Below are 13,462 nucleotides of genomic sequence, written 5' to 3'. Positions count from 1 at the left end.
ATCTCAAAAACTATGAACAAACCTACAAAAGTACAACATTAAATACGGGCTCGTTTGAAATGACTATAAAACATGGTCCAGAAATCATTTAGAAGCCGATAATACACCAATTCTATTTTGATGTTTAATTCTAATGACATTTAATAATGAATAATGGTCAATTTTGATACTGTCTTGGGCCACCATTTGATATCCAATAAATGAGCCCTGAAGCCAAACCAGTTGAGAGACCCTGATATATAAGACAAAAAATCTTCTGTAAGTAGATTATGCAAGAAAAACAACAACTGTATTTTGAGTTCACCAACCATGCCAACATGCACACGTTGCATGCATGAGTCATTCTCAAAAACTATGAACAAATATATATAAAATCTATATATAAAAGTCCTTAAGCCAAACTAGTTGAGAAACAACTTATCTTATAAGAAGATCATAGAAGAAAATAAAAACTCTGTACAAACGTACACAACAACAAAAATGTTTAGAAACCAACAATAAACCAATTAATGCATTTTATTTTGATGTCTAATTTTAAAGACTAGAATAAGAACCAAATCTTACGCCGCCACTCATCCATTATAGAGAAAAAAAAACTTCTATGTGAAGATTACAGAAGAAATAAAAACATGCATGCATGCTTCATTTTCAAAAACTATGAATAAACCTACAAAAGTAAACAACTAAAATAAAAAAGCCAATAATAAACCAATTAATGCATTTTATTAATTCTTTTTCGTTTAGAACGAACGACAGAATTTTGATACTGTCTTGGGCCGCCACTTGATGTCCAACAAAAAAAAAAATCTCCTGTCCTGAAGCCAAACCAGTTGAGAGCCCATGATACAGAAGATAAAAATCTCTGTCTTTTTCTTCCGTCTCTCACGCACAGATGGTATTCCTCAGACTAGTGCTCTGGAAAGTAGAGGGGTGGGGGTTAGGGTTCGCTCTGTGATTGTTGATATCAGTGAGGTCCCAGGCTGCTGTTCCACAGTCTATTTGCCTCTCATAACAAAGCCTTTTAGGGGCCAACACTAATCAGGCTTAGCTGGGAGCACTGCGCTTATCAGGGACCGTCAGACCGCTGGCGCTGCCAGCTTGTTCGCCACTGATAGCGACATCGGCAACTAAATTAAATCTAGATTCCAAAAAAACCCCCAGATAGACAGAGAGAAACCCTTTCTCCAAATGATGAGAATAGCTTCCGCCTGCAGCCCCGCACCCACTCCGACCCTCCTGCCGCTTTTTCAAGATTTTGGGAATAATAAATCCTTCCCTGTTAAAAGAAAACGCATTATCGTAGCCACTGGACTTCGCCCTCATAAACAGTCGGGCTTTTAATTCACATTTGGCCTTTTCCTGGTTGCTGGGAAGTCCGTATCCCGAGCCGCTGTGATTAATTGCCCAATTGTTGATTGAAGATAGCGCTCTTCCCTTTCAAGGACGAAAAGAGAGGGGGGGAAAAGCAGCGGGTTTTAGTGTCGGTTAAGCACACAGTGAGTTTCTTGAGGTGCCACGGCCAGGCTATTGAGACGATGAATAACTACTTCAGGGTCATTTAGGCTGGAGAGCTCTCGAGTGTGCGCAAGGCTGAAACAGCAGGGAAATTAACTCCACATACACTCTTTCCTGCTGAATAGGGCCTGAATGAAGCAGGAAATCATTAAAAGGGCATTCATGTTGCTCGAGACGCTTCCCCTCGGCTGTGAAAAGGACTTAAAGGTGCCACAATCAGGATTTTTTCACAGCCGAAAAGAATCGGGGAGCGTTTGATAAGCGTTTAATTGTCACGCAGGTGAGCGGTGTTGAGGTCTTAAGGAGGTAAATTGTCAGGGTTAATGTGTGACATCGTTCTGCGGTATTGATTGAGTTGGCTTGATGCAGACATTTCAGCACAACACAACACAAAGCCGTATTCCCAGAGCAGGGAATGTCTTTGTTCGGCCTCAGTGCTCAGGGCACCTGCGATGGATTTGGCATCGCCATCTGTGTCATAGATTTTTTTCCATACGCACGCTGGGGAAAAGTGTGCATGTGACCTTTTGTCTTCTCGGGGAACGAGGAGTCTTCATTGTCCAGACTACATTCAAATGTTCACGGCAAAGCTGCAGGAAACAGATACGGATTGTGAGAAACAATTCTTCAAGTGTGACAAATATTTGCGTTTGATAAGATATGAAGCATTCACCTGTGAGTGCTGGGCGTGCGAGATGTTTCATAAACATTTAGCAGACTCCAGACAATTTAATTAAAAAACAATCAACGTAAAAGGTTCCTTGGTTATTTCATTAAGTGATCAGACTTTTACCTGGTGGATGAAAAAAATTGATGGAAAAAAGGAGCGACCAAGCATATCTAAAGACTAGAATATCAGAGAAATTTGAGGGTGCAGGACTCTTTTCACCCTTAAAACGGCAAATCACCCAAAACATTACTATCCACTCTGCAATGCCCCACAAACCAATTAAAATTACCAATGCAATCTAGCAACTCCCTAGCAACCACCTAGTAACAACCCAGAACTCCCTGCAATGTCATACAAACCACCCAGTGAACCATAGCAACCACCTAGCGACTTCCTAGACACCTTAACAACTCTGTAGCAACCACCAAGAACTCCTTAACAATCAGACATCAATGCCTTAGCAAACCCAAATAACACTTTTGCAACCACCTTACAACACCCTACAAACCACCCTGAACACCTTAACAATTCCTTAGCAACCACCTTAAACTCCTTAACAACCATCTCTAACACCTTAGCAACCACCTAACAATGCCTTAGCAATCACCCAGAACACATTCAGAAGAACACATACAATGTTCTACAAACCACCCAATGCACCATAGCAGCCACCTAGCAACTTCCTAGAACATCTTAACAACTCCCTAGCAACCACCAAGAGCTCCCTAACAACCACCTAGGAATGCCTAGGAATACCAATTCCCTAGAACACCACCTCACAATGCTCTACAAACAACACAGAACAACTCCCTAGCAACCACCGTAAACTCATTAGCAACCACCTAGCAACACCCTAACAACCATCGATAACATCCTAGCAACCACCTAGCAATGCCTTGGCAATAACCCAGGACACTTTTGCAACCGCCTTGTAATGCCTTCCAAACACCCCAACAACCACCTTAACAACTTCCTAGTAACCACCGTGCAATGCCTTACAAACTACCCAGAACACCTTTTAATAACTCCCTATTGACCCCCTTAAGCTCCTTAGCAACACCCTAGCAACCACCTAGCACTGTCTTAGCAATCTTCCAGAACCCATTCAGAAGAACACACATGTAATGTCCTACAAACCACATAGCAACACAACCACCAAGCAACTCCCTACCAACCGCCCAGAACTCCCTAACATCATGACAACATTTAAGTCACATTATGTTCCTGTCTATGGTGATGATTTGTGATATTTATTTCCCGCTTTTGTTCATTTCTGGCCTGTGCAAGTCACTGGCATGTTTGTGTGGCTCTGGTGCAGTATATCGCTGGCTAACTCATGGGGTTTGTTACACATTACTGATAAAATGCATATCTTGAATGCACTGTAAACACATCAGATGCTTCCCAAGACAGAGAAAACTTAAAAGATCTGCTACAACAACTCAACAGCGGCGTAAAGCGCAGCTAGATGCCTTCAGTCAAAACGATGGAGGCAATTGGCTGTTTTCCTCTGAAAGTGACCATTATTTTTAGCTGGTCTGCTCTCTCCTCGCAGCCTTTTAAGAGTCGACGTCTGTGTAACCAAGTGGAGATGTCCTCTTAAGCCGCCGTTGAGTTCCAGTCAACTGAAGTGTGAAGCTGAGATTGTCGGCTAGTGAATCTCTCAGCCTCGCAGTCCATCTTCCAAACATTTCGGCCTCCTCTAATCCTGCTTTTCACCTCTACCTTCCTCTCTCACACACATAGATGCAAGCGCCAATACAAACAGACAAACAAACAACACTCACTCACAGAATATTCACAGAAACTGTGATATTGTTGCTCATGTTTGTAAGAAAACAACAGTGTTTTGGAGGAGGGAAAGACTATATGACTAGCTGAGGCTTGATTAGGATATAATGAGCTGAACAGGGAGTTTATCTGTAGGCCATCACAGTTTTCCATCTGTTTGGACGTTGATTGCAATTGGCCGAGACCTTTGACTTTGAGAGGTCACGGCCACGGGTCCGGCACTGACCTCGGGGAACGTGAGCAGAGGTCACTGCTGCTCTCGGTGAAGGTGTTGCCTAAGGAAAGGTCATTAACTGTGGAAAGCGATGGCTCCGTTATTGACCAGTGTTGACCAAGTCTTAACAAGTCTCTCAGAGCTAGGGTTTGGACAGTCAGTATGAAGTCTAGTCCAATTTGTAGCTTATTCTGGACAATTCTGCACATTCCGACTGCATTTTGTTCTGGTTTTTTTCAGGCTATTTGTGTGGTTAAACTGAAATAATGAAGCAGTCACTGTGAATTGTGCGGAAATATAATAATTATGGCAATTTTTGGAAAATGGCAGGAGGAAAGGTCATTAACTGTGGAAAGCGATGGCTCCGTTATTGACCAGTGTTGACCAAGTCTTAACAAGTCTCTCAGAGCTAGGGTTTGGACAGTCAGTATGAAGTCTAGTCCAATTTGTAGCTTATTCTGGACAATTCTGCACATTCCGACTGCATTTTGTTCTGGGTTTTTTTTATGCTATTTGTGTGGTTAAACTGAAATAATGAAGCAGTCACTGTGAATTGTGCGGGAATATAATAATAGTGGCAATTTTTGGAAAATGCCAGTTTTTTTGTGCAATATGCATCACACGGCCACTGAACATACTGCAGATCGAGGTTAAGAACAAGTTTTAGGTGTTCAATTTGCCTCTACTTTAATTGTCAAGGTTTAATTCCTGGGAAACACACACAAAGCAAAAAACAAAAAAAACTAAATTATCCCTTCATGAAAATCATTGTCTTGATTTCCAATAAAATATAAAACTTCAAATCTGAAACATTGACTTAAGCTAAACTTATAAGCTAAATATTAAAACTGTTTTCATAGAATATATGTTGAATAATTTTTTTATTTTACTATATATATATATATATATAAAAATTATTATAATTTTTTGCTTTAAGCATAGATATGTCTAGTAAAATTTTGTGAGGTTTTTGGCCATGCAATAAAAAACTATTTACTAATGGGATAAGAAAAATGCAAACCTTATTTTAGAATCTTGTTAGTTTACTAGAAGACAAAGAAAATTAGACTAATTATTAAAATTAAAGTAATTTTTGTGTTTTTAAAAGGCATCTAAAAAAAATAATAAAATAAAATAACAAAATAAATTCTTCACTCCATATCAGCAGCAATGGCTATTTTCACAAATTAAAATAATCACAGTAACAATAAAACTTCAATAAAGAAAATTATAAACAATTGGACAATATTTTTTTAAACAATATAAAAAGTATAGCAATTATATATGCTTTCGGTTCTGGTATTTAAAAGAAGTAAAAGAATATTCAACATTTTCATGAATGGACTATTGCCCATTTGTGGATTACCCGTTTTCCTTGCCCCCTGGATTACATTTGCCGATCGAAGACCCTCGCCTGCCCTAGGAATGCTCTTTGCCTTGCCTGTGATGTACCTGTGTTGTTGTCTGACCCTTGCCCATTTCTTGTCCACGCCTTTGTAATAAAGCCTTGCACATGGATCTGCACGTCTCATGTTCTGATTACTCCGTAGCAGTGACATCCTAGGTCAGGTGCACTGCACAGAAATCAACAGACTTCAAACACATTGAGATCAAGAAAGACATGAAAACATCATTTTCCAAATTGTGAATGTGAGAAGAGGAGCCTAATGAGTCAAAAACAAAGCACATGTCCACATGAATTACCACACTGCCTTTCTGCTGAGATCTGAAGAGATGAGAACACCACACTGCTCTTGCTTTATTGCTCTGTCCCATCATCCTGTCAGGCCGGCACCTCTCCGTACAACAGGGTTCATCAGCACTTTCCAACCCCTGGAGGAAAAGGACACATTTCAAACAAACAAGCCAGTGTCATCAGCAGAAAAAAAGCACCAAAGAAATGAAGCCAATTCTGAATCCCACAGTGAGCTGGTTATCATATATTGCATGCAAAGTTCAATAAGCTCTGGTGCATAGCTTCAGCAAATTGGCGGCGGTGGGAGAGCACTGGAGATATATTTTCACACGTCCCAGAGGCACGGAGCGGCCGTGAGTGGGCAGGACGGCTGAGCTCACCACAGTTTCTGCCCATGTTAGCAGTGCTGAAGATTAGAAGCTCACACAGCATCACACCCAGAGGAACCGATCTCACACACACACACACAACCAAACCTGTCGTGACCTCTGAAAGCTCTCAGCAGCTCCGATATTACCACCATCACTCAGCATAATGAAACACGTTTACATAATTCTGGTTTGGATATGACTACAGAATTTGATTTTGTTGTGTTCATTAATTTTTGGTAGGCATGAACTGATTTATACATGGGTCAACTAACAACAGGTATTTCAAGGTTGCAAACATTTGAGCTGAATCATTCACAAGCACCTATTTGCAGTTCTTAGAACAACTAATTTTTAGGAGTTTTGCGCATCGTGTGTGTGTGTGTGTGTGTGTGTGTGAGTGTGAGTGTGAGAGAGAGAGAGCGACAGAGAGAGAGAGAGAGAGTGATACACATCACAGTGGAGTCAGCTATCTTAACCGTGGCTTGTGTACTGCAAACACATACCAGCTTCATCACTGTGTCTGTCATGCGACTCTGTTCCCCTTTCGGGCTCTGTCTTTACATTTATTTTGAAAGATGAAGCTTGCGATTATGGTAAGGGGCGTTACATTTCCGACGAGTGCTTGCGGTGTTCGGCCAATCACAATGCACTGGGTCAGCTGGCCAATCAGAGCAGACTGCGCTTGTCGGAAGGAGGGACTTTGTAGAAAACTAAGCGTTTGAGAGAGGCGGGGCATAGAGGACCTACAATAATGTACAGTATTTGAAAAATAATGTGTTTTTTGAACATTAAAGCATGTCAACATATTCTGTTACACCAAATACACAAAATAATGATCTTTAAAAAAGCATCGTATGACCCCTTTAATTTTACACAAGACAAACTTTTAAGTAACTATTCAATTGCATGCTGTTTACTACCTAATATCACTTGAGGGATACCAACAAGTCAAAAATAAATAAATAAATAGAGATAATAATTTGAGTTAAATAATTATGTGTATGTGTGTGTATGTATATATGTATGTGTATTTTACATATAAATTATAATAATATATATTTTAAATAATTTATAAAAAAAAAATTATATTACTTGGGAGCCAAAATGTTAATATATAAAATCTAAACTGCATATATTTTGCATGCAACTGCATGTTGCTTACTACCTAATATGACTTAAGAAGTACCAGCAAGTCAAATTCATAAAAAATTTAAATGAATTAATTTTCATTAATAAATAATTATACATTTATATGATTATTTAGAATAATTAAAATAAAATAAAAAAAATAAAAATAAAAAGTATAATTTTATAAGTTATAAAACAAAGGCACTTTTCCATTAATTGTGTGCCAAAAAGTTTTAATATATAACATCTGAAAAACATTTAGTTTCTGCATGCAGTTGTATACTGTTTACTATGTAATATTACTTGACGGGTACCAGAATCATATTCGTAATTTTTTTAAACATATATTTTAATCTTAATTAATAAATAATTATGCATTTATAAAATTATTTAGAATTTAATAATTTATAAAAAAATATTTTTTTCTATGAATTGCGTGCAAAATATGTTTAATATTAAATGTAATAATTAATAACTAAATGTATAATTAAAATGTGTAATTAAATGTATGATTAAAAACGTATAGAAAGTCATATTCATAATAATAATAATTTAACTATAAATTAGTTTGTAATTTTACAATTGATAAAAAAATATTGTGTAAAAAAAATATACATATATATATATATATATAACATTTAAACTGCACTTAATTTTGTACACCGTTGTAATGAAGCACCACAGATTTAATCCATTTAGTTATAGATAATAAAAATCATCTAATTATAAATAAAGAAAAACAAAAGCACAACTTAAGGCTGGAATACACTACATGGTTTTTGCCCCAATTCTCTGCCGATTTACTGTCTGGAGAAGTTGAAGCTGTTGCAAAAAGTCAGAGCCATTCTGCAGATTTGAGTAGACACATTGCATGGAAAATCATGTAGTGTATGATGGGCACAGACTCTGAATTTTTTGCCTCAGACTTTGAATCTATCCAGGAGGATATCAAACATGTTTGATATTTTCAACCGATTTTAGACATTGTTTTTATTAGTTATGCGCCTCCTAGCAACAAGGTGCATGTTTCTGTGTATGCCTAGTTTAAAAAAAATCTGATTTTAAAAGTCGTGTAGTGTATTCCAGTGTTAAGAGGTCAGAGATCATTGATCCTATAAAATATACCTTCTTACATAAATCTGATTCTTCAATAACAAATGTTTGATAAATCATATTTTAGTCAAAATTTGCGCTCATTTATTCATGCTCCACCTATTTCACTCAAAGTTTTACCGCAAAATGGAAATACACACATGACAGTGTTTACAAAATTAAGAATCTATGACTAAAATGTCAGTTATGCACTTAAAAAAAACATCACTCAAATTTGCATTGTCTTGTTATTTGCCATGAGATATTAATATGGTGGCATAAGACTCATGCTAACTGCATGAGATTTGGTAACCCTGAGTATTTCCATAAAGCTTCTCCACACAATTCGAAGCAGATGAAATGCAAAAAGGACACCAGAGCCTCGCTGAGTTCAAACCCTGAAGCCAAGGCGCAAGTTTACACTTCAGAGTTCATATTCAAAGTGGCGTCTTACGCACTTATTAGCTATATATTTAGATCAGAGGTCACACCTCTTGACAGTGATGAGATGCAGGAGGTGCCAAATGGCTTCAGGTGGAAAACATGTTTCTAAGGACACCTTTCTGTTCACGGTGCGCATGCAATCACACATTTAATCAGCTGACTTCATGTCTAGCAGAGACTGTACTAACTGCTAATAATACAGCATTCAGTCTGAATGGACATATGGTTAGAAGTCCTGATTGAGCACTAAACACTTCACTCTGATTGGACCACAAAGGTCACATGGTGTCACGTCATGCTAGAGGTCGACAACTTTGACCTAATCATCTGGAGCAAACTCAGAGTTCTTTGGAAACGTATTTATGCACTGGTGCTTTAAAGTCAACATGAAAATGTTCACATTCTATTGTACTTCTAAAATGTAACAGACTGATGTGAAATATGAATAGTTTCTATGCTGATTATTGACATTACATTATTATATTTAGTGTTTTTTACTAAATTATTTTAGTATGAAAAGTCATGCTTATCTTTGGATTAAAAATTGACATTGCTGGCTTACAAATATGATGTTAAATTACTATAATTAGTTATTTCATCCTCAGTCAAATAAAGTATTTTTTACACTTAATAGAAGTAAACATTAAACATTAAGTTATAGAAGTTTACTGTTACTGATATTAATTTCCTCCAGTATTTCTGAGAAAGCTGCTTGTTTTTAATCAGTTTTTTTTATAAAGATGTGCTCAAGTCATTCAAAGCAATGGCCTCTACACGTCCTACTCATTTCTGACAGCTGTAACCCTCCATCATTTTAGTTGCAATCTTCTTTCGTGCTACAGTGGTTACTGTTCTCTAATTCCGATCACTGTGTTTTCCACAAAATAAAGGTTTTTGTTGAAATGCCTTGGATATTTTGTCAAACATGTTAGTAGAACAGTGATACAGGCCTACCTACAGCTAATATTCCTTCAAATTTTGAGCGATGAAGATGAACAATATTTCAGAAAAACTCAAAGTAAAAGTATTTATCTCTTTTTTTATTTTGATCTCCACTGTTAATCTTGTGTAACACTGGAAGACTTTACTGTCCCTTTTGATCAAGTTAATGCGTCCTTGCTGAATAAAAGTAATGAGACATGTTAGTAGAACAGTGATACAGGCCTACCTACAGCTAATATTCCTTCAAATTTTGAGCGATGAAGATGAACAATATTTCAGAAAAACTCAAAGTAAAAGTATTTATCTCTAATTTTGATCTCCACTGTTAATCTTGTGTAACACTGGAAGACTTTACTGTCCCTTTTGATCAAGTTAATGCATCCTTGCTGAATAAAAGTAATGATTTCTTTCAAAACCAAACCAAACTTTTGAAGGGTAGTGCATGAAGAACTTATAAATATAACATTAAGTACTTCTTTACTCTCCAAAGAGCCATATAAGCGACTCAAAAACCCTATACAGCAAAAACAGTTCTTGATATCTGAACCTAAAGCACTAAAGTGCGCTGAAGAACCTGTAAGAGAGCGTGTGAAACCCTCTACTCTCTCTGTGTGTAAAACCCTCTCTGCTCGCTGTGCTTGTTCGCTGCAGGCCGTGGGCCGAGGTGTGATAGTGGCTTGGTTTACATCCATATTGTACACGCCAGCTTTCCAGCCACCTATTTTCTCCTCAAAGCTCCAACCTTCCCCAGCGGTCAGACATAAAGTCTCACAGTTAAGAGTTAAGTTAACAAACACATCTGAGCGCCATAAAGCTGGCGTATTAAGAGTGCGGTGTGAGACCTACGGGGAAATGTAAGCCGTTTCCTCGTGTTCATTAGTGGGATGAAGCTTCGGCTGCTGGGAGGGAGAGAGGCATCGCTCACCTGCATACTGCAGAGAGGGAATAATTGCCTGATTGCACGTTATTACTTGGCTGGTGAGAAACCCACCGAGGCTGTTCTGTCTCTCCGCCATCCAGCCTCATAATTCTTAGCCATCCACGCAGTCTTTCCTTCCCCGCTTTAATTCATAAACGTCCGCTGACTCGGTACCTGAGGCCTGTAGAGCTGCTATTCGAGCTGGCATCTCCTCTCCCGGCACGCATTGATTAAACTGGATAAATCTGGAGTTCTGCTGTGGATCTGATGATGCTTCCTTCGGCAATGCAAATCTGCAGACTTGCCCTTCAGACCTGCAGATCTTGTTTCTGTTGTGACGCATCCGGAAGCAACAGTTGGGAATGAGTTTGATATCAAAATATCTCTCTTATGGTACTTAGTTTAGTACGAGGAGACGGGAAATTATGGAATCTGAACCGCAGACACAACAAACACAGAACGTTCCCCTAACGCTAATGTATGGTTTTTGCATGGTTATTCTTAGAGAACCAATTCTAATGCCAAAAAAGCTCATAAAGGTTCTCAACCTTAATTAATACAATTTTCAAAGGCCCCTCAATATAAGTCAAGATATTTCCTCTAGTATTTCTGCTATAGTTAGGACAAAGCTTCTTGTTTTTCATCCGATTTTATAAACAGAATAAGGGAAACAGAAACATTAGGTATTGAGGAAAAAATAACTAAAAATAAATATGGTTTCTTGATTTAGAATAACTGAATTAGAATATTTGTCAACAGTCAAGAAACATTAGTAGAACATTACAAATTGGTTCCCAAAAAATACAAACCAGGGTTATTATAGTTAACTAAAACTAGTGTTATTTTAGTATCATTGAGATACTATTATAGTTTTAATTAATAATTATATTAGTTTTTATGTTTATATTTGAATTTTAGTTAAAGTTTTTGTAATTTTGCTGTTGTTTTTCTTATTTAATGTTTAATTCAGTTTGATTTTTTTATTGTAGTACATCAAGATCAACTAAATTAAAATTTAAAAATAATTTTATTTTATTTCAGTTAAAGTTCATTTTATTTCAAGTAACAAAAAATGTTTTATGGTTTTAGTTTTAGTTAACCCCGACTAAAACTAAAACCATAAAAAAAAATTGTACTTGAAACATAATAAACGTGAACTGAAATCGAATAAAATATTTAATAAGGCAACAGTTAGTTTATGTACGGAAATGACTACAACTAAAACTAAAATAAAATAAAAACGATCCTATACTACATAAATAAACAACCTCATGAAGATGACAAAAACACAAAATTATGAAACATTTAAGAAAAATGAAAATGAAAACAGAAAATATAAAAATGGAAACAAATTCAAACTATTCATAAAAACTATAATATTATCTCAGTGATACTAAAATAAGACTGATGGGAACCATACATTACACTCTGGGTTAACAACCCAGTGCTGGGTAAAATGTGGACAAACCCAGCAATTGGGTTGTTTTGACCCAGCGTTTTTTAGAGTGTTTTTAGACTGTGTCAAAACAGCCCAATTGCTGGGTTTGTCCCTATTTTACCCAGCACTGGGTTGCATTTAACCCAGCATTTTTTAGAGTGTAGCATTACAGTAATGTTCAGAGTTTGCTGTGTGGATCATACATGCTAACTGCTAATCCGCTGACGGAAATCTGCACAAAAAAAAAACAAGCATGAAGATGGTCTTCGCTGGAATAGTGTGAGTTTGAATGACATTGTGAGGGTCCTTCATCCACACTAATCCAACTATCTGAACTGAAGATCTTAAAAGCTACAGAGAGTCTACATTAACACAACACACATAATAGAACAGTTTGAGTTTGTCCTTCGCAAAGACACATGTAATGACTCAGCATCATTTACCAGTTTAATCTGAAATATCTCAGCTTCTCATTCGAAATATCTGAAGATCAACTCACCTCAAATGATGACTTTGTGACTGTGTAATCTTGTGGAAATCCCGTCTCACTGCAGCTTTGATGTGGAGGATTTAGTGAGCTGACAGCCAGACACACACATCAAACTTCTGCGGTCTCCTGTCTGGGCTTAGACAGCTAGTTATACACGCTGAAATCTCACATACAGCTCAGTGTTCAGACACAGTTTTCTGTTTTAATCATAGTTTTTGTCTTTTAACAGAATTCTTTTATATAAAACATAATTTGGTAACACTTTACCAAATATAATGGTAAACAAGATAATGATTAACAAATGCATTGCTCACTGTTAGGTAATATTAGTTAATTCATTAACTAATGTTAAATAATAGGACCTTATTGTGATAAGTGTGGTATTTATATTTTCAAAATGTTGTACACACACACACTGTATATATATATATATATATATATATATATATATATATATATATATATATATAAATATATAACAGCACTGTGCTTTTCATTTTATGTGAAGGTATATGTTGAAATTCCTATTCTATATCAAAATTTCAAATATATATATATATATATATATATATATATATATATATATATATATATATATATATATATATATATATATATATATATATATATATATAAGCTAATATTTGTATTTATATTTCAATTTTGAAATGTATTTAAATTCAAATATTTTCTATTCAAAAATCATTAAATTAAAACTTTAATCACTTTTGCCAATATTTCATTATATATTT

Source organism: Sinocyclocheilus grahami, unplaced genomic scaffold (assembly GCF_001515645.1).
Source record: "Sinocyclocheilus grahami isolate Dianchi unplaced genomic scaffold, SAMN03320097.WGS_v1.1 scaffold1088.1, whole genome shotgun sequence".
In the NCBI taxonomy this organism is placed as follows: domain Eukaryota; kingdom Metazoa; phylum Chordata; class Actinopteri; order Cypriniformes; family Cyprinidae; genus Sinocyclocheilus; species Sinocyclocheilus grahami.
This window is presented reverse-complemented; position numbering follows the sequence as displayed.